The sequence below is a fragment of the Serinus canaria genome, chromosome 1 (assembly GCF_022539315.1).
Source record: "Serinus canaria isolate serCan28SL12 chromosome 1, serCan2020, whole genome shotgun sequence".
In the NCBI taxonomy this organism is placed as follows: Eukaryota; Metazoa; Chordata; class Aves; order Passeriformes; family Fringillidae; genus Serinus; species Serinus canaria.
This window is the reverse complement of record NC_066313.1, coordinates 10,519,166-10,540,989: the sequence shown is the minus strand read 5'-3', so window position 1 is coordinate 10,540,989 and position 21,824 is coordinate 10,519,166. Positions and strand designations below refer to the sequence as shown.

At 40.0% G+C, this 21,824-nt stretch overlaps 1 protein-coding gene across 11 annotated transcripts in view; it reads left to right on the top strand.

Moving 5' to 3' along the window:
* The window catches only part of NRIP1 (nuclear receptor interacting protein 1), a 137,640-nt gene that overhangs the window by 67,328 nt on the left and 48,488 nt on the right, over positions 1 to 21,824 (top strand). For all 11 annotated transcript variants that reach the window (XM_030234351.2, XM_050973000.1, XM_030234350.2 and 8 more), the window contains one exon: positions 3,853 to 3,937. The gene's annotated coding sequence lies outside the window, so the exon portion shown is untranslated. The remainder of the gene's footprint in view (positions 1 to 3,852; positions 3,938 to 21,824) is intronic.

The window sequence follows — 21,824 nt, the reverse complement described above, 5'->3', positions numbered from 1 at the left end:
TTTTAGAGTAGCTCTGCAAATCTTGCCTGTACCTCAAACCCAAAAGTCTTGTTGGCTGTGTTTCTTTTTCCTGTTTGTGAATGGACAGGGAGTGGAAGGGGTCCAGAAGAGAGCCTGGGGAAGTGTGGGATTCCCAGCTGGGTGCCTGATTTGGGGGCACAAGCCCCTTTTCCATGGGGGACTTTGGTGGCCTCCCTCCCAGGTGTGGTACCTGCAGGCAGGGCAGGGCTCATCTCCCACCTGCTGAGGGATGGGTTGAGTGATGAGCAGGAGGCAGGGTTAACAGGATAGCTATCCTGTGGATAAATACCCTTTAAAGTTTAAATACCCTTTTGGGACAAGAAGTGCAAAGTTTGAAGTATAAATCAGTGCTGCTCAGGAGGGCAGGCAATGGCAAACAAGCAGAAAGGTAGGTAGGTAGGGAGTGAAGCCTGAGCAAGAGGAGAAGGTGTGAAGGAATATGCTTAAATGTACAAAAAAGATAAAAAGCATAAATTTGACAGTCTGTCTAAACAGCCTTGAACTAAAGACAAAAAGGTTAATGGTAACAGCATTTGTGGTTTGCTCTTTCTTCCTGCCAACAGGCCAAAACGATAAGAACAGTAACTCTGAGCTGTGCTGGCCTGCCTGCAGCAAACAGGGGGAGAGCTGGGGGGAAGTGTTTAGCAGGGTTGTGGCATAGCTTTTCCACATTTTGGTCTTAGCTGCATTGGAAAAGACTCAATTAGAGAACAGCATACAAGGGTTGGCACCCAGTACTTCTGGGTGAACATCTGGGATCACGTGAAAACTCATGTGTTTCCCAGTGGGAAGATATTCCTTGGGAAAAGTGGGCAGAGGGACTCTTTTGGTAAGGATGAATGCCTGCTCTTTAGGGTTTCTGGATTATTTATTTCAAATACTTGGAAATGCTTGCAGACCTATTTAGCACTTGAAAGAATTAATTTGGTAATTTATTTGGCTGTCTGTTGCAGGTCACTTGGCTTGATGGTTGAAGAAGGAGAATAGAAACTAAAACTCATGTAAATAAATATTCATGTGTAGAAAGGGGAAGAAGCAGTTGCTAGACATCTTAGCTTGGGTCAAACCCCTCCTGGCATAGTCTTCTCATACTTAAATTGTTATTGGAGCTCATTGCTCTTGTTTAATTGCCTGTCTTGAGTGAAATTTTGTTTTCATACCACTTATTTCTAAATTGCCTTCAGCAGAGGAAAACCAGTGTTGCTTGTAGACAAAATCAGATTAAAAGCAGAAGCTACGGATCTTCTGTTTTAGTCACTGGTTTCTAAGACTGTGAGTTTAAATTAGGAGAGAAAACTGGGTGTTGGGAAAGACTTCTGAGGGGATGATCTTCCTCATCTCAAGAAAGGAAGTTGTGAAGGAGTCCTTGAAGAGATCAGGTGCTAGATGTAAAATGTGTTCCAGTCCTGGATGAAAATATTATTAGAAAAATATTATTAGAATAAGGGAGTATTTAATTTGCCCCAAAAAATAGTCCATGAAGTTGTGGGTTGAAATGTATCCAAGCAAGTAAGTCTTGCTTACATATCTTACATCATGCTCACAGATGAACCATATTTTTGTTCTCATTGGTCCAAGAGTTGATATTGTTGTTCTGATTTTTTTTTTTTCCATAGAAAACTTTTAAGATTGATATCTACCTGTTTTCTGTTTCTTCTCCTTGCCCCATAACTGTGAAAAGAGAGAGGGAAGGTGAACTGAAAAGGCCTTTTCAGTGATGGCAAAAGCAGGGCTTGCCTCAGATATAGAAAGAAAAGATGGTTCTTGCCCCAGGAGATGGCCTTGGTAGTGGTGTTGGTGTAATCATTGCTCCTGCATTTGGTAGTCCACGAAACAACACAAATCAACATTCCAAAAACTATAAGGCGTGTAAAGCGAGTGGTTCAGATGCAGAACGTTTGGGAATAAAATATTACTCTAGAAAAAGTTTTTTTTTCCCTCCTCAGTTTTTAGAACATACGGAAGAAATATGGATTTTTCCCCAGAAATAACAAATTCTGATGTTGTTTTTTCACTGAGCTCTTATAAACCTTTTGTAGTCACTTGGAGTAATACAAAAAGACTGTTGAATGCTGACCTAAAGGAAATCCCATCAATGGTGAAAAACTTTTTGTCTACATCTATAATATAGAGCAGTAATACTGGAATTAACTACTTTTCTGAAATTCAGGTGGCTGGTTTTTTTTAATAGCACTGTTTTCTTTTGCTCTTTGGGACCTCTTTCTTCTGCTCTTTGGGACCTCTTGTCCTGTTTTTCATTGTCTACAAAAGATTCCACATCCGGCTTATTTACCCTTTCAGTAAAATGGGGTTGAGAAGGCTTTGAACTGTGTTTATTAGCACCTTTGTCACTGTACCTGTCATTTCTCTGTTAATTTTTACTGTGATGGTAGATCTTCCCCCTCCCCCCCCCCCCCCCCAATATAATTTTTGAGGACTGTGCCCCTTCTGTGATGCAACTTACCTTTTCATTTTGTTATGTATATGGAAGAAGGATTTAAAATAGTGTCTGGATGTAGTATTCCAGGGTATTTACTTATTTTTCAGCTCAATTGGCTCTATTGTTGGGCATCTTTTGTCGGGTCTTGGTGCTGGCAGTAGTCCAGCATGCTGCTGTTATTTCATGTCCCTGAAAGCTTTGAATAGGTGTTTTTTTGGATGATGACCCACTGATCAACACCTGTATCTTTTTTCCTAGTTAGCAAGCACATTGCAGTGGTCGGAGTTAGATATTTTTCTCTGATCTGGCTTGGACCCAAGTGGTTTTGTGGAGGGAGGAATGCTTAGATGTGCCCCCAGCACACACACTTCCCACTCTTTCCCCTCTATCCTACCCACCTGGACCCACCTGCAGAGAGACCATGCTAGAGAAATTCTGTGTTTAAAAAGTTTTTGTTTGCATTTTTTTTGTGGGAACAGAGGCTAGAGGTGTTGAAATAGGAGAGGAACTCTCCCATTGCCAAGCAGAAGGAGGGAGGGGAAAGTTCAGCTTGGTGGTGGAGAAAGTATCTTCTTTCTAATTTTTTGAAGTGTATTTTATTGTATTGACTCTATGCATAATAAGCTTGCTGCTTTGGTGATAACCAAAAAAAAAAGACATTTAATAGTGAGGTTTGTCACAACAATAAGGCTGAAATAGTAGAAATAAGAATGATCTGGGCTAGCTCTAAGTTTGTAACCTTTAGCAAAATTTTACTTAAGAATAATGGACAAGTGCTGAGAAGTACTTTTAAGGCTGGGATTGTAATGGATAACATTATCTAAAATAAAATAGTGTTATATACTGTTCTTAAATCTCTCAAAAGCAAATGTTACAATTTCTGCTGGCTTATTTTTTTAAACTAATTTGTTGCATTTAGCTCACCTGTTATACTGTACTCTTGTCTTTTCCTTATGTATATGTAAATTAATAGAGGCTCTTTAAAAACTGATTTTGATGTTCATAGGTGCAAGTTTGAAGTGTTAAGCAGGAACCACTACATAAGAAGGAGGGCTTTCATGTCACAGCTGTTTTTTGAATGAAAGGAAGGAAAAGAGGATTCTGGCTTAGAGTTGAATGTGGATTTTGTTCTTGCAGAATAATGTCCCTTAGTACAAGTCTAGACACCATGAGTTGTTTCTGCTAGTTTTACTCATGGTTCTGTCTGGAAGGTTTTGATTTCTGAAGTTTGGAACTACATTTTTCTTCTGATATGAAAGTGTTATTTGCAGTTAAAGAAAATAAAGCATTGCTCTCTGTTACACCAACAATAAGAAAGTAGATCAAGGCATATTAGGTAGGCAAGAATGATTTGCAGAATTTCATAGGGGGATTTCTGCTGTTCTTTTCAGATCAAGCATGAAATTTTTGAGGAAGACAATTACTGCATCCTTGGACTCCTGAAGGAAGAGCTTTCCTAATGGAACCACGTTCAAGGTAAATAGTTTGTTTGGGTTGTTTACCTTGTCTCTTTGGTTTGGGGTTTGTTCTTTGTTTTGCCAAAGCTGTCAGACAGCTGTGTGCCCTCTATAAGCCTTTTAGCATTATAATATGTTTTGAAGTGATAAATATTCAAATTAATTCCTCTCTTTTACTGTAAGAGTTGGGTTTCTTTTTAATATGTGTGCTAATTAAAGAAAAATAACTATTTTTGTAATGTCTGAACTTTTTGTGTGCAATTTGCCATAAAGTTCTGAAGATTTAGCCCACCTGTTTGGAAGGTAGCTAAATAGTGAAGAACTTGATTTACATGTAATTTCAGAGTGAAAGAGAAGATTAAATAACACTTACTGTGTTACCATCTCTGTTATTTTTTAAATAAAACAGATCCAAATTGAGCTTGTGTGGCAAGGGACCATCACAGTAAAATCATTATTAGATATTACATTGCAATGGCTTGTAGACATTTTAGCATCGCTGTCATTTTGCTCGGATCTGCTCCCTCAGTTCCCATTTCCTAAATCCTATTTTTCTTTGACACCAGGGAATAATTCCCCGAGTGTTGTCCAGTGATTGCTTATGTATATGCACTTTGGTTTGTGAGTCATTTTATTCACTTGAGTAGCCCCACTGTCCTCGGTGGGCCTACATGCGTGCCTAAGAACTTGAGAATGCTGATGAGCATAAAGAATACAATTTGGGCATGTAATGGTTGACAAGCAGTTGTTGTTTTGTTTCTTGTCTCTCTTAGGACTCATTTGCATTGCCTCCAGTGGCAACTTTTGTGAGCATTAGTAGGGAAGGTCTGGAAGCTGGAGGCAGTCATACCAAATCCCAGCCTGCAGAGCTTTCTCCTATCCATTGTAATGACACAGATTGCAGATGCAAGGATATATTTTTCTCTTATTTTAAATAAATCCATGTGTTGCTTGACTTTACTCAAATACAGCATTGGTCTGTGTAGTGCTGTTTGGGCATCTCCAACACAATAGAATATAGCCAAGTGAAATCACTAGAAAATAGATGCACTTTTTAAATTCTAGGGATTTGGATTTAACCAGAATCAGTGTATTGGAAATAACCAGGAACTGAGATTGGAAATCTTTTTTTTCTTCCCCCCCCCCCCCCAATGTTTTTTCTATTTGACTTCTCAAAAAAAGAAGCTGAATGTTGCTGTAGTGCATCTTACAGTTGTCTGAGCAATTGTATTCACAGAAAAGTTAATGGTATTACTTGCTGGTCTCAGAGTCAGTAAGACAGGCACTTTGGAATTAAAACATAATTAATTAATTAGCAATTTAAAACTGGAGAATTGTTGTGATCAGCAGCAGATGGTCTCTTGCACAGCTTTAATGGAACTTAGTAGACAGTGGCTGTTGCGGCAACAAGCCTTTTGAAATCTTTCACATCTTCAAAGTTCAGAGCTTTGGTTCAAGGTTGTTTCCTCCTTGTAAAAGGAGTTCTATTTAGTCAGAGTTGCAGAAGGATAAACTCTAAAGAAGGATGTTGCACCAAGTGTTCAACTTGTCAGTAAGGTGGTTAAGCTAAAGATTTGAGAGCGTGTTTGTCAGTGTGCACATGGCTGGTGATCTCCACACAGTTAGCATTCTGTTTTTTGTTTCTAACCTATATTATAAAGCAGTTATTGGCAGCCATTGTTTTTTTTTTTTTTTTTTGGAGTGGGGAATCGGTTTGTTTACTAGTTATGAGCATTAATTGTGGAATACCTCTGTTGGTATACCAAGCTTGCTTGCATACATAAATAGCTTTGTTGTGGAGTCCAGTAGTGTCTTGATCAGAGATTTGTTATTGTCACTGGGATTAGAGTTCTTGTTTAAGTCAGAGTTCTGGACCCTTAGGGTAGACTTTCTCCAAAAGAGTACTGCTTTAAAAACATATCTGCTGGTCTTGTTGATGCTGTGTAACCTTTGTGAATTAAGAGACAGTGGAGCAGAGAGCAGCCATGGTTTAGTTGAGCTTGCATAAAAGGAAAAGCATGTAGCTAGAATGAATAAATTATGTCTTTGTTTAAGTCTGTGAAACTTCAAAGGGTACAACTCACCTAGAGATGCACATGAGAATTACATACTAATAGTAAGAGTGAGTATTTTGTCAAAAGAACAAGATGGTGACTCAGTGAGGAGGGTTGGCAGAGGCAGCCTTTAATTGAGGAGAAATTGGTCACTGTAAACCAATTATGTCTTATTTTTAATGATGGGTTTCAGAGAACAGCAAATGAGTGCAGTATGATCTTGGCTGATAGCATGTGCTTTTCTTGTTGGATGAAAACCCAAAAGCCTGAGGATATGAAGTTGCTTGCAGAGGTTTCACTTTTTTTTTTTTACCACCCCTCACCCTCCTCTGAACAGGAAAAGGTAGGCTGTGCCAGTGGAAGAAACTCCACTTTTTTTGTTGTTAAACTGATCAGCGTTTGAACATATTTTGTCTTTGGTAACTAACACAAGGGGTTGGTAACTTGCAAGGTAGAGAAGCATCCCTCACTCTTTCTGTAGCTTGGCATTTAATATTAAAAGCAAACTTTTAGGTTTAACATATTTGAACTTGTACTAGATAGGGTTAATAGGCTAGAACAAAAGGTCAAAGCATAAGGCATTAGGCTTAATTAAGGGAGAGCAAGAGTGGCGGGAGTATGTGACAGTTAAATGGGTTTCCCACAGACTAATGTCTGTTACAGTGCAACCATGCCTCAACTTAAGTGGGTTATTTTGTGCAAAGGGCAGCCTCGATTAGCAGTTTGACATGCCAGACGTTTCTGGCCAATCCCATCTGTTTTGGAGGTTAAAAAGCATACCTTTATGAGCTGATAGATTGATTTGTGTGCCCGTCTGGTAAAGATTAGGAGTCCAAGGCCGGTGCTGTAAATGCCAGTTATAGAATATTGTACTTTTTTAGCTGCTCTTTGTTTAAGCTGTGGTGCAATGGGGCCAGCAGCTCCAGGAGTTGACCGCACGGCAGGGTGAGAGCTGGGAACCAGACACACTCAGGGAGGAACGCTTCCTTCTTGCTCAGGATTGTTTTGAACGTGAGCCTGTAGGCTTTGGGCGTTTTGCAGCGCTTTCCTTGGAAGGGGAATCTGGCTTAGTGCATTCCCACGTCAGGCTCACACCTCTTCCTTGCTGCAGTCGCTGCTCCTGTGCTGTCCAGAGCTTACCTGTCCCAGCACGAGCACTTTGCAGTTCCAAGCACAGTTGGCTGCAGGACACTTTTGGTACTTGAAAGGTTTCAGCGTTTGTCTGAACTCATTATGCTGTCTGTATCCTTCCTGCTCTGCTGTTGAACTGGGACGATACGTGCGTATTCTGTTGTTTTTCCTTTGTAGCTCTTACTTTCAGGATAGTTTTTCTGATTGTGTCATGAGGTTGCCTCAGAAGCCTGAAATAAAATAGGTAGCACAATAAGTCTTGACTGTGTTTCTCGTCATCTTTATGACTTTGTAAAGTCAAAGCTACATTACTATTAATATAAGACTATTAATAAATCGTTGATGCAATAAAACTGTTTTTGATAATGTTCAAGGTTCATACACAGTTGAAGGTGATTATCCTATTTTAAAATCAAGTAGAGGTCAGACTGTATTGTAAGATAACTGACTGTGGCCCAAATGGTATATGATGGCTTCAAGTCAAATGACAGCCCTCCTCACTTTAAATATATATGTGGTTTAGAAATAAATTGTTAACTTATATTGCATTTCATGTAACATGGTGATTAACTTCAATTGCATTTTGTGAAAAGCAGGGAAATACATGCATTCACCTAAAAGTCATGCTTAAAGCTCTCATTTTTAAGGCACTGTTTAAGGATTCCCTGTTCTGTCTTTTTTCCATTTAAGCAGTGACACTTGTAGCTAAATATAACTGAGACGTATTAGAGACAAATTAGCATTTGGCACCCTGCATTTAGCATTTCTACATTAATTTTAAGAAGTAGTCACCTATCTAAAGTTTCTTGGTTTTCTCCTTGCAAATGTGATTATCTTTTGCTTCTTCATTAAAAGAAAATGAAATTGGATGATAGCAATGATATGCTATTCATGCTGTAAAGATTCCATGTACCTGAGCTATATTTTTTCTGTGGCAGCTGTGACCTGTTCCTAAAGAGATTTCCTAATTTGCCAGTAACTTGTCTTCACTTTAGGAAGCTCTGTAAGAGCCACCCTAGTTTTTATTTTTTTCTTGTGAATGTCTCTTCTTTTTACTTCTGTTTGAAATGCCTAGAGATATTTACAGTGTCCTTTAGGATGAGCAAGGCAACATCATTATCTTGCAGTTTATTTAGTAACATGGAGCTGAAATGGGCATATGCAGCATCATGTTCTCTATGGAATAATATCTATTTAAATGATTTGGATCTAATACATATTTACATGAAAAAACGTCTTGCCCTTCTCTGTGGGGAGAGAAGGTGAACAAGCATAAATTTTATAATACTCATTGCTTCTCTTGCACTAAATCATACTTAAATTGCAGAAGGTTGCTGGCTTGAGAGTTGTATAAAAAGTGCTTGTCTAGTAAAGTAGGTTGCAGGGAGATTTATCTAATTTAATACTAAGAAAACATTGTCAGCTGCAGTGTATCAATACTGGACTGCCGAAATCCAAAAGCTGTACTTTAGATTTTTGTGTATGTATATTTGTAATCATTTCATGGTTATAATACACAAAATGCAGTCCTGGAATGATCCATCAGGGCAGCCTGCATGTGTGCTCCATTCTGGCTAATTTGATTGCTATTGATCATATCTGAGCCATTATCTAATATCTTAGGAATGGATGGACCGTGTCTATGCTTTTCTGCTGTTTCAGGGCATGTCATACTTTATGAAGTTTCTTGCAACAGTCATTGTTAAAAAAGTTTTTTCTAATTGCTGTTTGAGCATTTTTGGCATTTCCCACTCTAAGTGTCCCATGGATGAAGCAATGAAGGTGTGTTTGCTCTATAAAGGCACTATATCAAATATTCACTAGTTCTCAGTGATATGGATGTAGTTTTTGAAAGTATATTTTATGTTGTGACTTTAATTTAGAATGTTATAAAACATTTGCATAAGGTGTTCATACAGCTGGATTGGCCATTAGGCATTAGAAGCAATTCTGAAGTGTCCATTGCTTTCAACTTTGAGTAGTCTTAAAAAAAAAAAAAAAAGGGATGGACTTTGTCTTTGGTGTTTTAGAGGATTTGCTTTTTTGATCTAATTGATAAAAAGCAAGTACTTGGTTGGTATCCCTGACCCTTTGCAAACTGGGTTAGAAAAAGATGCTGCACAGTCCTTGTGAACTGGCCGACTATGGATTTCTCCTTATTTTAGATTTCCATACTCTTTGACCTTGCAGTTGTTGACTTTGGTCTGGAACAATTTCAAAGTCATGTAAATGAATGTAATTAAGGTATTGCTTATCATCTCAGAGAGTTCACAATGATGCTTATTGGCTAGAAAGGTTTGTTTACTTAATATGGAAGGTTAATAGAAGGTTAAATTTTACTGTATAAAATGGCTTCATAATGTTTTTATTTAGCAGCTGAAGAAAATAGTGTTTGAAAAGGCAAATAATAGTTTTATTTGACCTCCATGTGTTTCCTGGAGCTTGCATTATTGGGAAGATTTATCTTCATTGCATAGTCTTATTACAGTTTTCCTTTCTCCTTGTTTTACAAAGGGAACCTCTCAGAACTATTTGGAGGCCTTTGTGTACAAAAGGAGCTACATTAAGGAAGGAAGTGCAAAAATGTTTGACAATAATTGCTATAAGTAGTCCATCCACTTCCATTCTTTTGTTCCCCCTCCCTGTTTTTGCCAGAATGAGATTCAGGCTTTGTTCTTTGGTGCTTCTTTTGTCTTTATTCCCACTGCTGCAGAAATACAGTGAGAAAGTAGCATGAAACAGCAGGGAAGAACATCAAGATACTGGTTTCTGCCTTCATTTCTCAGGCAATAGAAAGAACTGGGCCTAGGCCTCTATTTTCTTGCCAGTAGCCTTCAACTTTGTCTGTAGTTGTTTTGCTTATCATTTATGGAAAAAATTGCTTGCCTGAGTGGGTTATTGGGTTTTTTTCCCCTCCACTCAGGAGTTTTTGTAGTTGGCAAAGAGATGAGTACGTGACAAGTGTCAAACTAAACAGAACAAAAAGACCCCCAAAAAACTTTCCCACACCTTTTTTGTCTCATGGTGTTTTTCTAGGATTGCAGCTTCCAGATGGAGAAGCAGACATCCCTGCTGGGTTGGAGGATCCAAGCAAGGGTGTTCTGCCAGTCCTACACTGGACTGAGTTTGGTGGGGAAGGACAGAGCCATGTGAAACGTGGACACAACTGTCTGCTCAGATTCCTGGATCCATCTGGGCAACAAGGACTGCTGGCTATGTTTACCTTATTTTGCACAGTACTTGGTGTTTGTAATTTCTCTGTCTAACAAGAGAAGCATGTGGGCTCCTCACTGTTGAGGTAGCTAACTTTCTTCTGCGTACTTGAATTTTATGTGCTAAGGTAATTATGCAACAATGAGAATATCCTTCAAATGCTCTGTAATTCAATACATAATCTTATTTGACTATTTCTAGGTTGTTGAGATACTCTGTAACTCAAACCCAAGAGCACCCCTTGCCCTCCTATTTTTGCAAGAGCTGTAGGTTTAAGGCTCTATTTTCTTCTTCCTAAGTGTGAAGATAGGACAGTAGCTTGTTTTCTCTTGAAATTATATTGACAACCATAAATTGAAATGATCTAAAGGTGCTTTCAGAAGGTGGATAGCAACATCTCCTTGGGTGAGATGCGAGAAAGATAAGAAGCTAAAGTTCAAAACCAGAATATAACAATCCAAAAGGATTGGGGGCACTGGGGAGGTGGAACACCACAGATAAGTGTGAAATCCTTCAGTTTCGAAATCAGGAGTGGTGCTGTTGAGTTCTCCAAGTCCAAAATTTCACTGAATTTCAAGATCATATGTTAAAGTCCTAGAACTCCCAGAATAATGGATCTCTAGAGGTGCATGGCTGTGGGGAGGAAAGGCAAAACCAGCAGAAAAATCCCCGTTATCCATTACTTTGGATCCCGTTTATGAAAAATAAGGGAAAAATCTATGCATCTTTGCTATTCACTTTTGCCTAGCTAACATACTAAAAGTAAAACTGCTCCAATCTGGTAAACAGTGGCCATGTAAGAGTGCAGAGTTTCTTGAAGAAAAATTTCCTTTGGCCTCTGGAACTCCAAAGGATTTTTTAAGAATCCTCCCCGGTCCTCTGACTTAGTGGTGGTTAAGTCTCTGCTGCCTTAAATTTCATCCTGCTACAAAATAAATGCAAAGAGACCATTTAATAAACTGTGCTGATAGTATTTTGTAACCTCTTTGCACTCCCTCACATAGGTTTAGCTGTTGAGATGAAAAGATAACAAGGTTGTGCAGAATCACATTTACTGTTTACTGAACTCTGGCTCATCTTTAGATTACAATATCAAACATGAAAGTTTGAGCGTGTCTCGTGGATATAGCTCTTGAGCACAGCTGTCTGGAGTGCTTGCTCACAAACCTTTTTCTTAAAGCTTGTTTGTCATATGCCCAAGGCTATCTGAGCATGCATATGACCCAACTGGTTTTTGATCTGAAATGCATAAAAGGTCACTTTGCTGAACTTTATCTTCTGGACCTCAAGTTTTACCATTAGTGATACTCTGCTGTGAATTTCCTAAATGGAAAAAAGGATCTGTTCAGTGTGCCCTTCAGGCTTTCCAGGCAATTTCACTTTTGCCTTACCCTGCTCTGCTTTTGTTTTCAGAGTATTCTAACACTTGTTAGAGCAAGTGAGTAGTATTTGGACACTTTTTTTGGGTAATGCTGAGTATTTTGGGTTGCAGTGCTGTATTCCTCTAGTTCTGGTCTTGTCCAGGCAAATGTCAGCCCTATTCTGTCTCTGCAAAATTGAGCTTGAGCATTAAGGCAGGTCTTAAAATATCCTCTTTGTGCTGATGATCCCACCACCTCTGTGTCTTCTACCTTATGACTTTGTTGTTGCTTTTTGAGGAAAAACTGTGCATGCTTCACAAGCTACCAGGAGCACAAAAACAATCAAATTTCCTCTGTTCTGGCCTTCTGGGGATATCATAGGCCACTGCTGTTCTGTTTCTTAAGTAGATTTGGAGCCTCTGATACCAGTTACTCTTTTGGATTATGTATTGTGTGAATTTAACATATAAGCATGCTCACCTCCTTTTCCTGTCCTCTGTAAAGGTCACTGTACAGGAGGGAGAGTTGAGTCATGGGCTATAAACACTTGGAGGTCTGCTATCTGATCTAATTTTTGTTAGCTTATTGCTCTCTGCTGTGGCAGGTGGACTTTGTCAGGTTTATCCATGGTGGTGCTGCTGACCCTGGTGACCTGCTCCATTCCTGTGCAGAAGGTCCCTTCCCTGCAGGGAGATGGCACAAGTCAGGGTGTGTTATCTCCTCACTCGCTTCTGGACCTTGCTGAACAAAGAGAGTTGCTTGGAGGTGCAGCTGTCCCATGTGTGGTTTTTCTTAATTTTTTTTTTTTTAAATCTAAAAACTTGCCCACATCATCAGACTTGCCCATCATCTTCAGGATTCAGAAAACTCTGGCAGGATGTCCTGGATTGTAGAAATAGCAGTGGTTTAAATAATTCAGGAAAGTAACTGAAGATACTGCAATATTTCTGAGTCTTGCAGATATCACGTAGATGGGAGGAAGAAGGGGCATGTAAAACAGGTATAGTAGAGCTGGTGATACTGGGAACAGCCAATACTTCTAAGAGTGAGTGAGGGGGAAGTAATGGATGGGAAAGAGTTTCACAGTTCCTGAACCCCTTCCATCTGTCTGGGATGAAGCACCTACTGTGATCAGCTTTTTAGGTGTTGTCAATTTTGGGGTTGTGTTTTGTTGGTTGCTTTTCAATCCCAATTTAGATTCTGTAGTTAAGATACCAATCAAATGACCTCATACATTCTTGTTTGGAAGAATTAGGGCCAAAAGCCACTTTATGGCATAATTGAACTTGTGATGCAATTTACTTACAGAAATTTTAGGGGGAAGAATGTATTGATAGAAGTTTGGGAAGGGAATTGTGTTTATTTTGCATGCTTTTGAATCTTTCTGGTAAGTGAGAGCCTTATTCTTTCTGGGTAAATAGGTCTTGCTTGGATGGATCAAATGTGAAATCTTTAAGTATCGTTTGTGGAAAAATTGTTTGGAAGCTACTTAGGATTTCGAGAGTTCAAATAATGCAATGCTCTTCAGTTGTAATACATAAAAATGAGATGGAGAAACAAACACATGCTTACATTTCAGCCTGCATAAACAGCCTTGCTAATTAAGATAAGGGCAAATATCCTTCCTAGTTTCCTTTTTGATTTAATCATTAGACTATATTAAAAATGTGTAAACATAATTCGTAAACTCACTTTCCTGAGTTCTGACTCCCTGTACGTGTGCTGGTGTGTTCCAGCACTCTGTTCCTATATTGTTATTTACAAATGAGTCTCTTAAGATAGGTAGAAATAGCTGGTAGTTACCAAAGTCAGATCACAGAAGAGAAGAAAAAGGTGTAATATCTGTGCTTTTATTAGCTCTCCTTGGCTACCTTGTGTGTGCTCTTTAGTCTTTGCAGATTGCTTGTGTGTAATGTGTTTTTGTCTGGATATGCAGACGTTTATTTGAGGAGTTCAGAGGCCATGGTATGGCTGGGAGCCTTGTCTGGATTTGACCTGCACAGGGTATTTTGATACACTGTGGTCTGTGGGCACAGCTTCCTCTCGGTTTACAAGTGCTGTTTACCACTCCTTGGGACTACACACATGCATAACAGAAGTCTGAACTAATGTCAGATTAAATTTTAGTCCACAGAAATTGCTCATTGAGCATCCTGTGTAAAGTAGCTGGTTAAATCCCATCCCCCCTACCCACTCCTTTTAATCACCATTACATAGTTGTTTGGTTTTTTTTTTCCTCTCCAGCTGTTTTTAAGTGGAATGGGAAGAACTGGCTTAGTCTAAAGCAACTTATCCCTCCTTAAATAGTTCACACTTACATCAGTGGTTGTCTGAAATCTGTTTCCTTTCAAAAGATTTGTGATGTATACAGACTTGCAGGTACAAGACCCTTCTAAATAAAAGCATATAAACAGGCTTGGGTTAAAATTGTCACACTTGTGAGCTAACATAGCTAAAGCTGTAGAATTATATCTGGTGAAGAGAAGTGCCAGAAGGTTTAGTTATGTATTTATCCTGTGAAGTCTATGGTGGGTTTATTTTCTTAGAGAGATACTGTCAAGCCTAGGTCTGGGCTGGTTACTTTATAGATGAAGGCAGGTATGCTTATTTATACTCTTTTCCTTGAAAGTTGGGGAACAGCTGGTTTTTTCCTTCTTTTTAAGCCTTGCTGCATTTAGTGAGATGGCTTTAAGTCATCATCTACTGTGACAGAAAGTACATGTAATAGCATGCCTGCTGTAGCAAGTTATGGCTCTTGCCCTGTAAGTGCTGTGCCCTGTTCCTCTCTACAGGCTCTCTATCCTTGCCTTGTTTTTTTCTGCTTTTAGTGGGAAAGGGTGGGATGCAAACCTGTGGCAGGCTGACTTCCATGTCCTTGCAACCTTCAGCAGTGGAACTGACTCAACAGGGATATCTGGGCAGAGAGAGGGTGAGAAGTGTCCAGACTCAAGTTTAAAAATTAATCTAGGAAGGACATTCTAAAAATAGATTAGAGCATGTGAACATATCGCTGTGCGAGAGGGAACGTGAAATATTTTGGTCCTAAAAGAGGCTTTTTAAAGAGATAGCTGTTTGCATCTCTTTCAACATGCCACATTTCATGTTTCTGGTGCTTAAAAATATTTATTCTGTTTTTAAGGGAAACCTGTCCTGGTTTGCTTGCAGTGCTTCCTGCTCTCATAAGCTTTGACCCTGAGTGTGAGAGAACATCAGGCTTAAATGGAACACACCTAAATTTAGGGGAGATAGCCCTACTGCCTGCACAAAATGAGCTCTTCTTTAGAGATAAACATTGAGCTTGTGATCAGTTCACACTGTTTCTAGTATGCTAACATTTGTTTTAATTGTTCCATTTAATAGCTACATTGCAGTAAATGTGCCTTTTCCAAGGAGGAGTCACTCCCTTAACCCCATACCAGGTACTGATTTCAGGGGGAGCTTAGCTTGAAAAGTGATGAAACTGTAGGGTCTTCTGTGAGTTGGTGGTTTGGGTATTGTTCTTTCCTTTTGCTGGAAGGACCTAGGGAGCAAGTGATTCCACCCCCAATTCTGGCTGTGGTTTTCATTTCCTATGCAAATGAGGGTTTTGTAACACAGGAGCGCAGAAATGGTGACTGGAAATAGCACTCCATTGTGTTTTGGAGCAGAAAACCACTTGTACACACTAAAGCAGGGTAAGAATGGGACTGTTAAAATTTGACTGGCTAAAATGTGTGGGGTATTAAATTGGCCAGAGCATCCAGAAGGGAAGTCTGTGGCAAGAGAGCCATCCCAGGGTCCCACATACTTATGCCAGCATTCCTTCAGTTTAGCACTGACAAACACCTGGTTTTAGTTGCATGGAGACATTATTTAACAATAGAATACTTAACATTACTTAATCTAACTTAATAGTATAACTTAATAATAGCTTAGTATTCTATTTAACAATATTTAACAATAAAACTGGAAAAAGATGCTTGCATAGGACTAGCAGGAAGAGCAAAATCTTTGTGGCAGTGCATTGCATGAGATTAGCCTGTGGAGGAGACAGGGACAAAACTAAGGCCAGGTATGACAACAGGTAACACTCTCACCAGACAGTCTATATTTAGAAATAAATAGAGCAAATGTCCCTTATTTTGGTTTTTATGTTTGTGTCTCTTCTTGCTAGACTTGGAGATTAGAAAGCACCTGTGCTTTAGTCTGAGAAAATAAAGTACCTCTCTTACTTGAGATCATCATGTGGAGGCAGAAGCTCTGCTACCTGTGTGAATGAGTGGTGCAGTCAGAATTCAGTGTTAGCAGTGGCACTGGTGTAGCACTCAATAAAGAATTTTCATTTTAAACCACTGTCAGATAATGAGAGATTTTGCTTGCACAAAGGCTGGCATTGCACATATGAAGGAAAGCTTGGGCATGTTCACTTAATTAGATATGGAAATTCAAGGGAATAGCGAGAGTGACTTCTTACAGATAAAGACAAAGTACACAGATTGATACTACAGCTCAGTTTCACTCCTGCCACTTGACTGGTACAGGCAGGGCTGTGGTATTGCCCTCATGGGAGCAGTTTTAGAGACATGCAGTTATTTGTCATATTAAAAGCATAAATGTTTGTGCCATCTTCATTTCCTGAGCCCACTGCAGGATGAGAAAATAGAGTGGTGTTACTGATCAGAGTTGGAGGGCTGGAGGATATCTAAGGAAAGCTTTGCATGAGAGCGTAAGTGGAAGTAAAGCAAAGGAGGAGCCTGGAAGTGCTGATTTTTTTTATACATTTTATTGCTGCCTCCCTCCTCACCTGAGCCTCTTTGCAGGTAATCAAGAACAGCAGCAAGAGTTGGGTTAAGTAAAAGTTAATAAATCAAATGAGTAACATATGTTAGGTGATTCTCTGAACAAAAAGGTGACTGTTGCTTCTGAGGGACTGTGTCAGTGTTTCAAGCTTTCTAAACCCTCTTTATTTTGTCTTCATTTTCCTTTTTTTTTTTTTAGCACTTCTCCAAAGTAAAGAAAACACAGGTATTTAAGTAGAGAATGTTTCTCAGTCAGGTTTATGAGATACTCTGCTCCAGTTTTGCTAAAGGAAATTTTATTAAAACACAAGCCCTGACTCATCAGTTTTACATTCTTTCATTGTAAAATAGAGCTCTGCCATGGGTAATAAATGACTATTCTAGCCTAGTATTGGATGAAAAGGCAGATATTGCTACAGTAACTTCTGAATGCATCTGGTAATCAAAACTAATTCAAACAAACAAAACCAACTCACAAAAACATACAAAAAAGAATTTATGAAGACCACTCATTTCCATCTTTGATCTGTGCAGCTGATTAGCTGTCTGCATTAGGAATTTCTGTAGGTAACACCTGGTGTTCAAGAGCTTTGCTCTGAAGACTGCAGGGGTCTTATGACAAAGTATTGATGCCCTTCTGTGAATGAAGGAGTAGAAGAACCATGCTTGGATATTTTCAAATCAGAAAAACATTTGGAAAAGTCATAATAGGTTATCAACATTTTGATGAGTAAAAATATCTATAAAGTCATGCAATGTCTTGATTTGGAAGGGATCCATAAAGCCTGTTGAGTGTGAGTCCCTGCTCCTCTCAGGACTACCTAGCACTAAACCAGATATCTGAGAGTGTCATCCAGAGGCTCCTTGAACTCTGGCAGCCTTGGTGCTGTGACCCCTTCCCTGGAGAGCCTGTTCCAGTGACTGACTGTCCTCTCAGTGAACAACCTTTTCCTAATGTCCAAATGGGCATGGGAAAGATCTGCTCCAGTCCATACTTGCTGGGAGGGTCCCCAGACTTTCTCCCAGTAGCCCAAGCAGACTGTGGTGCTGCCTGTTGGCATACATGGAGAAACGCTATGCACTTCTTCCTACAAGTACTTTTAGGGTTAATTTTAATTGTCATAATTGAAGATTTTATGCCCTACCTGCCTTTGCTTCTGTAAAGTAGAAAAACCACCCGAACATCTTAAGTAAATATGTTTTAGATTGGATGTTTTATGTTTGGGTTGTGTATTGATTTGATTTGGATTATTTATTTTTAAATGGCGCTGGCTAGGTTTTTAGAAAATTATCCTTGACATAGCTTTGTACTTGGCCCCAGACTGTTATTTGGAAAATCTTGGACAAAGTGCTAGTTATTTTTACTGGCTAAAGAGCTTGTATGTGGGGGAAAGAAAGCCTTTTTATGTTGTCATTGGACTAAATAAGCTGTCAGTGGTCCATGGTACTGCACCTGCTGTAAATGTTGAATAGTTCCATTGACTGATAAGTTCCTTTTCTCAAATATTGTTCCTGCTTTGAGGAGTTATTTTGACACCTGTATTTTTAAACTTTTGAATTAAATAATACAAATGCTGTTGAACTTGCTGTAGACTTTAGGTTTTCCAGCTGTGTTTGGGTCTATAAGAGGTTATCAGGTCATGTGCTAAATATTAGCTCAGAGTCTGCTGCCTGAGTATTGTATTACAGTACTGTAAAAAAGTTTTATAACAATACAAATGGGCACTTAACCCATTGGCTTTGCAGAGAACTTCAAAAACTACAGTCAGACTCTAATCACATGCAGTTATCTATAATAAAATTATTGTTTCTGGCACTTGGACTTCTAAAAAGCATTAAGATTCAGCACCTCTTAAATGCAAAAGAAAATATTGATTACGATTTGGAAACCTGCTATGAGTTATGAAGCACAGCTATATATTTTAATCTTTTGCTCTTTAAAAATTAATTTGTTCCTTTTATGCCTCTTATATAAAAGGCTGTGTGTTCAAGGTGTGTGAATAAGTAAGATGAGCCCATGGTTGTTTTCTGTTTCAGCTGTATGAATTGTAAGGGTTCATGGAGTTGTTCTTGTCATGAACTCATTATATACCTGAAAATGGTCTTCATCTACTGCAAGACATTTTCAGAAATAATTGGAAGAATATGTGAAAGGACATACCCTTCACGTGATAGCAGTTGTTCCAGAATCTGACCTCCCTGGCATTGGATTTTCTGGGTAACTGAGAGTCACCTGGTCCTGTGCTCTGGTCAATCAAAAGATGACTAGCTTTTCCAGGTAATCTCTCCTTTCCAGCTGGACATGGCACATGCTTTACCTTCAGAGTGTGTAGAGATAAAAGAAGCAGCAAACAGAGATAAAGCAGTAAAGGCAGGTGCTACTATAGTTTACCAGCCTCTGGAGCATTTCACCTGTCCTTTTATGTAAGTGTTTTGTAACTTGCTGGTTTTCTGAGGTAGGTACAGCCAGCAGGCCCCCAACCTTGTGCATGAGGACACAGAGAAATGCCCTCAGAGGTGGTGTGTCCCGGGGGCTGTCTGTGACCTCTGTGTGAGGCCGGGAATCGCTGCTCCTTGGGCAGTGCTCCCCAGCTCCGGCCGGGGAGGAGCAGCAAGAACACGCTCGGGCAGTTCTTCAACAGCTGCAGGCTTCCTTTTGGCTTCTGGGTACAATTCAAGGTTTTGGCCTCGGTTACTTTTAAGCCTAATGTGACTTGAGCTCTGGCTGAGAGGCTGCCTGCTTCTTTCCTTTTTTTTTTTTTTTTTTTTTTTCTTTTTTGATCCAACATAGCAATTAATGTCAACTGGGATGCTTGACCTAGATCATCCTCGTTTTTAATGTCAAGTAGCCATTGGCAGGAAGTTCTTCGAGAAGTACTTGTGCCTGTGGAATGTGCTCCCAACCTGGTCTGGTGGGGTCGGCTCGCTGGACGGGCTCTCTGCCAGGCCTATCTTATTTCTTTGCCTATGGAGATGAGGGATGGCACAGCGCTTCTCCTATCTCCTTTGCCCCTGAAGAAAAGCAGGTTAATGTGAGTTTATAATCACTGCACCAAGGTTCTTCCACTTTGAGCCATGTGGGAAGAGAAGTGAAATATATGTGAAAGGAAAAAATAGCATACGTGCCTTAGTATGGAAGGTTTTTTTTTTCCCTGAGAGAATTTAATTGAATGTTTTGCATGAAATGAAAGCAAAAGACGTTTCCTCACACAGTTCAAAAGTATGGTAAGTTAAATTTAGATAAGTGCTATTTTCTTTCAGCTTTGTGAAAGACTCTACAGCCAGGCATGGAAAGTTTCCTTCCTGCTGGGAGACGTTTGTCAAACCACTAAAGGCATCACCAAGTGCTTTAAGCTTAAAGCACCATCTCCAGGTTTCACAGCTGAGCAGGCTGTAATAGGGCCCACTTTGCCCCAGGGGAAGGTGTTTGGTGCGTTTTTCTTTGCTGTGACATTCGTTGATCAGTTGTTGAAGCAAAATGTTCAGGATCAAAAGCAGTTTTGAGGAGGAGGGATTTTGTCTGGAGTGCTACATGGCAGCTGCATGCCAAAGCTGGAGCGACGAACTGTTGGAATATAAATACAGCCATAACTTTGGCCTGGAAAAGCTCTGTTCTACAACTGCTGTGAGATGTCTGAGGGTTTGTTGGCAAATGCCCAACAGCCAACCGGGATGACTCTGGTTATAGAAGGATACGAGGAAGGAAGAGGGGAGATAAATTTCATCTTAAGCAACCAAGACTTGTTAGTTCAGTGTGGAACCATTTTCTAACAGTGCATCAATATCACGTCTCTTTTTGCTCAGGTGAGACACTGTCTGTCCCTACAGGATGAGGGAGTTCAGCATGCCATGTCTGCTTTGGACAGGATAGAAAAAAAATTACCTACCTCCCTTTCCTGAACACATTTTAACCCTTTTCCTTTCAGTCTTGGTTCTGGAGAGCTTTGGGAATATGGTTTAGGAGGAGAAAGAAGTCAGGAAAAAAAAGCTACTTGTTTCTGGGAAAGGTGAAGAAATAAATCAGAAGTAGAATTAGGGAACTTGAGAGTATTCATTGCTTTAATTCTTATCTAGCTAGTAAAAATGAGGACTCTACAAGCAAAAAGAGATAATGGAGGTGATAAACCTGAGCAGGTGGCTTGTTTCGAAGTCAAATAAAGGTTCACAGGTTTCAGCAGATACTGGCTAGTATTTTTAAGCGTAGGACAAAAGGAAAAAGGTTTAGGAAATTGAGAACATAAGGAAATAAGGTAGAAGACAATATATAGGTCACACCTAAAGAGAGAGATCTTTTGGTAAGTCTTTTTTGAAGACTAGCAACAAAAAGAGGAAGTTTCTGTGCTAATGAGAAGAGTTGCTACCCAGAGTCACGCAAATATTCTTGTGACATCTGAGAGGAAAAGTATTGAAGGAATAAATGTAAGCTGACAAATAATGTTGAAATAAGCAGACTAATTGGAGTCATGTAAGTGGAAACAGTTACGTGAAGGACTGGTGTTACCTGGGATCAGGCGCCCACTTTATTGAGTGGGAAAGGCTGGGAACTTACACAAACCAGTGCTTTGTTACTCATTTCTGAACTGGGAGGATTAAGCTGATGTTAGGACAGTATGGGTTTTGTCTCTCCTGTGTTATTAAGGTCTAACTCTAGAGTGGAGGTGGAGGGAAAACCCTGAATGTACCCAGCAAAGAGAAACAGAAGTCCTGGAGAGTTCCTGTCAGGCGGGGAGCAGAAGCAGGCACTTGTAGGATGTGATTCATTTGACCTCCTTTTGACATGTTCTGTAGGAGGAGTTCAGTCCAAGAGCTGAGTTCTTCCCATGGGCTGTAAAGGGAGGCCAACATGACCTGTTCAGATACAGACACCCACACTGTAAACATCTTCATTTGGTCAAGTGAATCCTGGCTTGGCATCCACATCTAAGAACGGGGAGAGAAGGTTGCTCTGTTATTATGGCTTGTGGTTAAGTGTCAAATGCCCTCCATCCTACTTGAGTAAAGACTCAACACCTCTCCAAAATGGAGGTTGGCATTCCAGGGCCTCCAGAGGTCTGCCCAGGTAGGGCCAGCAATTCATGCTGAGGCATTGCAAGGGCATGGCCCTTGTGCCGTCTTTGCCCGGGCAGCAGGAGCCAGCCCGTGGTGACTCCTTGCTCCTGTGGTGTCGGTGCCCATGGACACCAGGGGTGGATCCCAGCTCTGGAGGCACAGTCCTGGTGAGACCTGAGTGCACCTGGGCAGTGCCTCCAGCTCTGGGAAGTTTCCCAGCAGGGGGAAACTTCCAAGAGCTGGGAGCAGTGGCTGCTGAGGTGTCCCCCGTAGCAGTGACTGATTTACAGGTGAGCGTGTGCGGGTGTGACAGGTGAGCT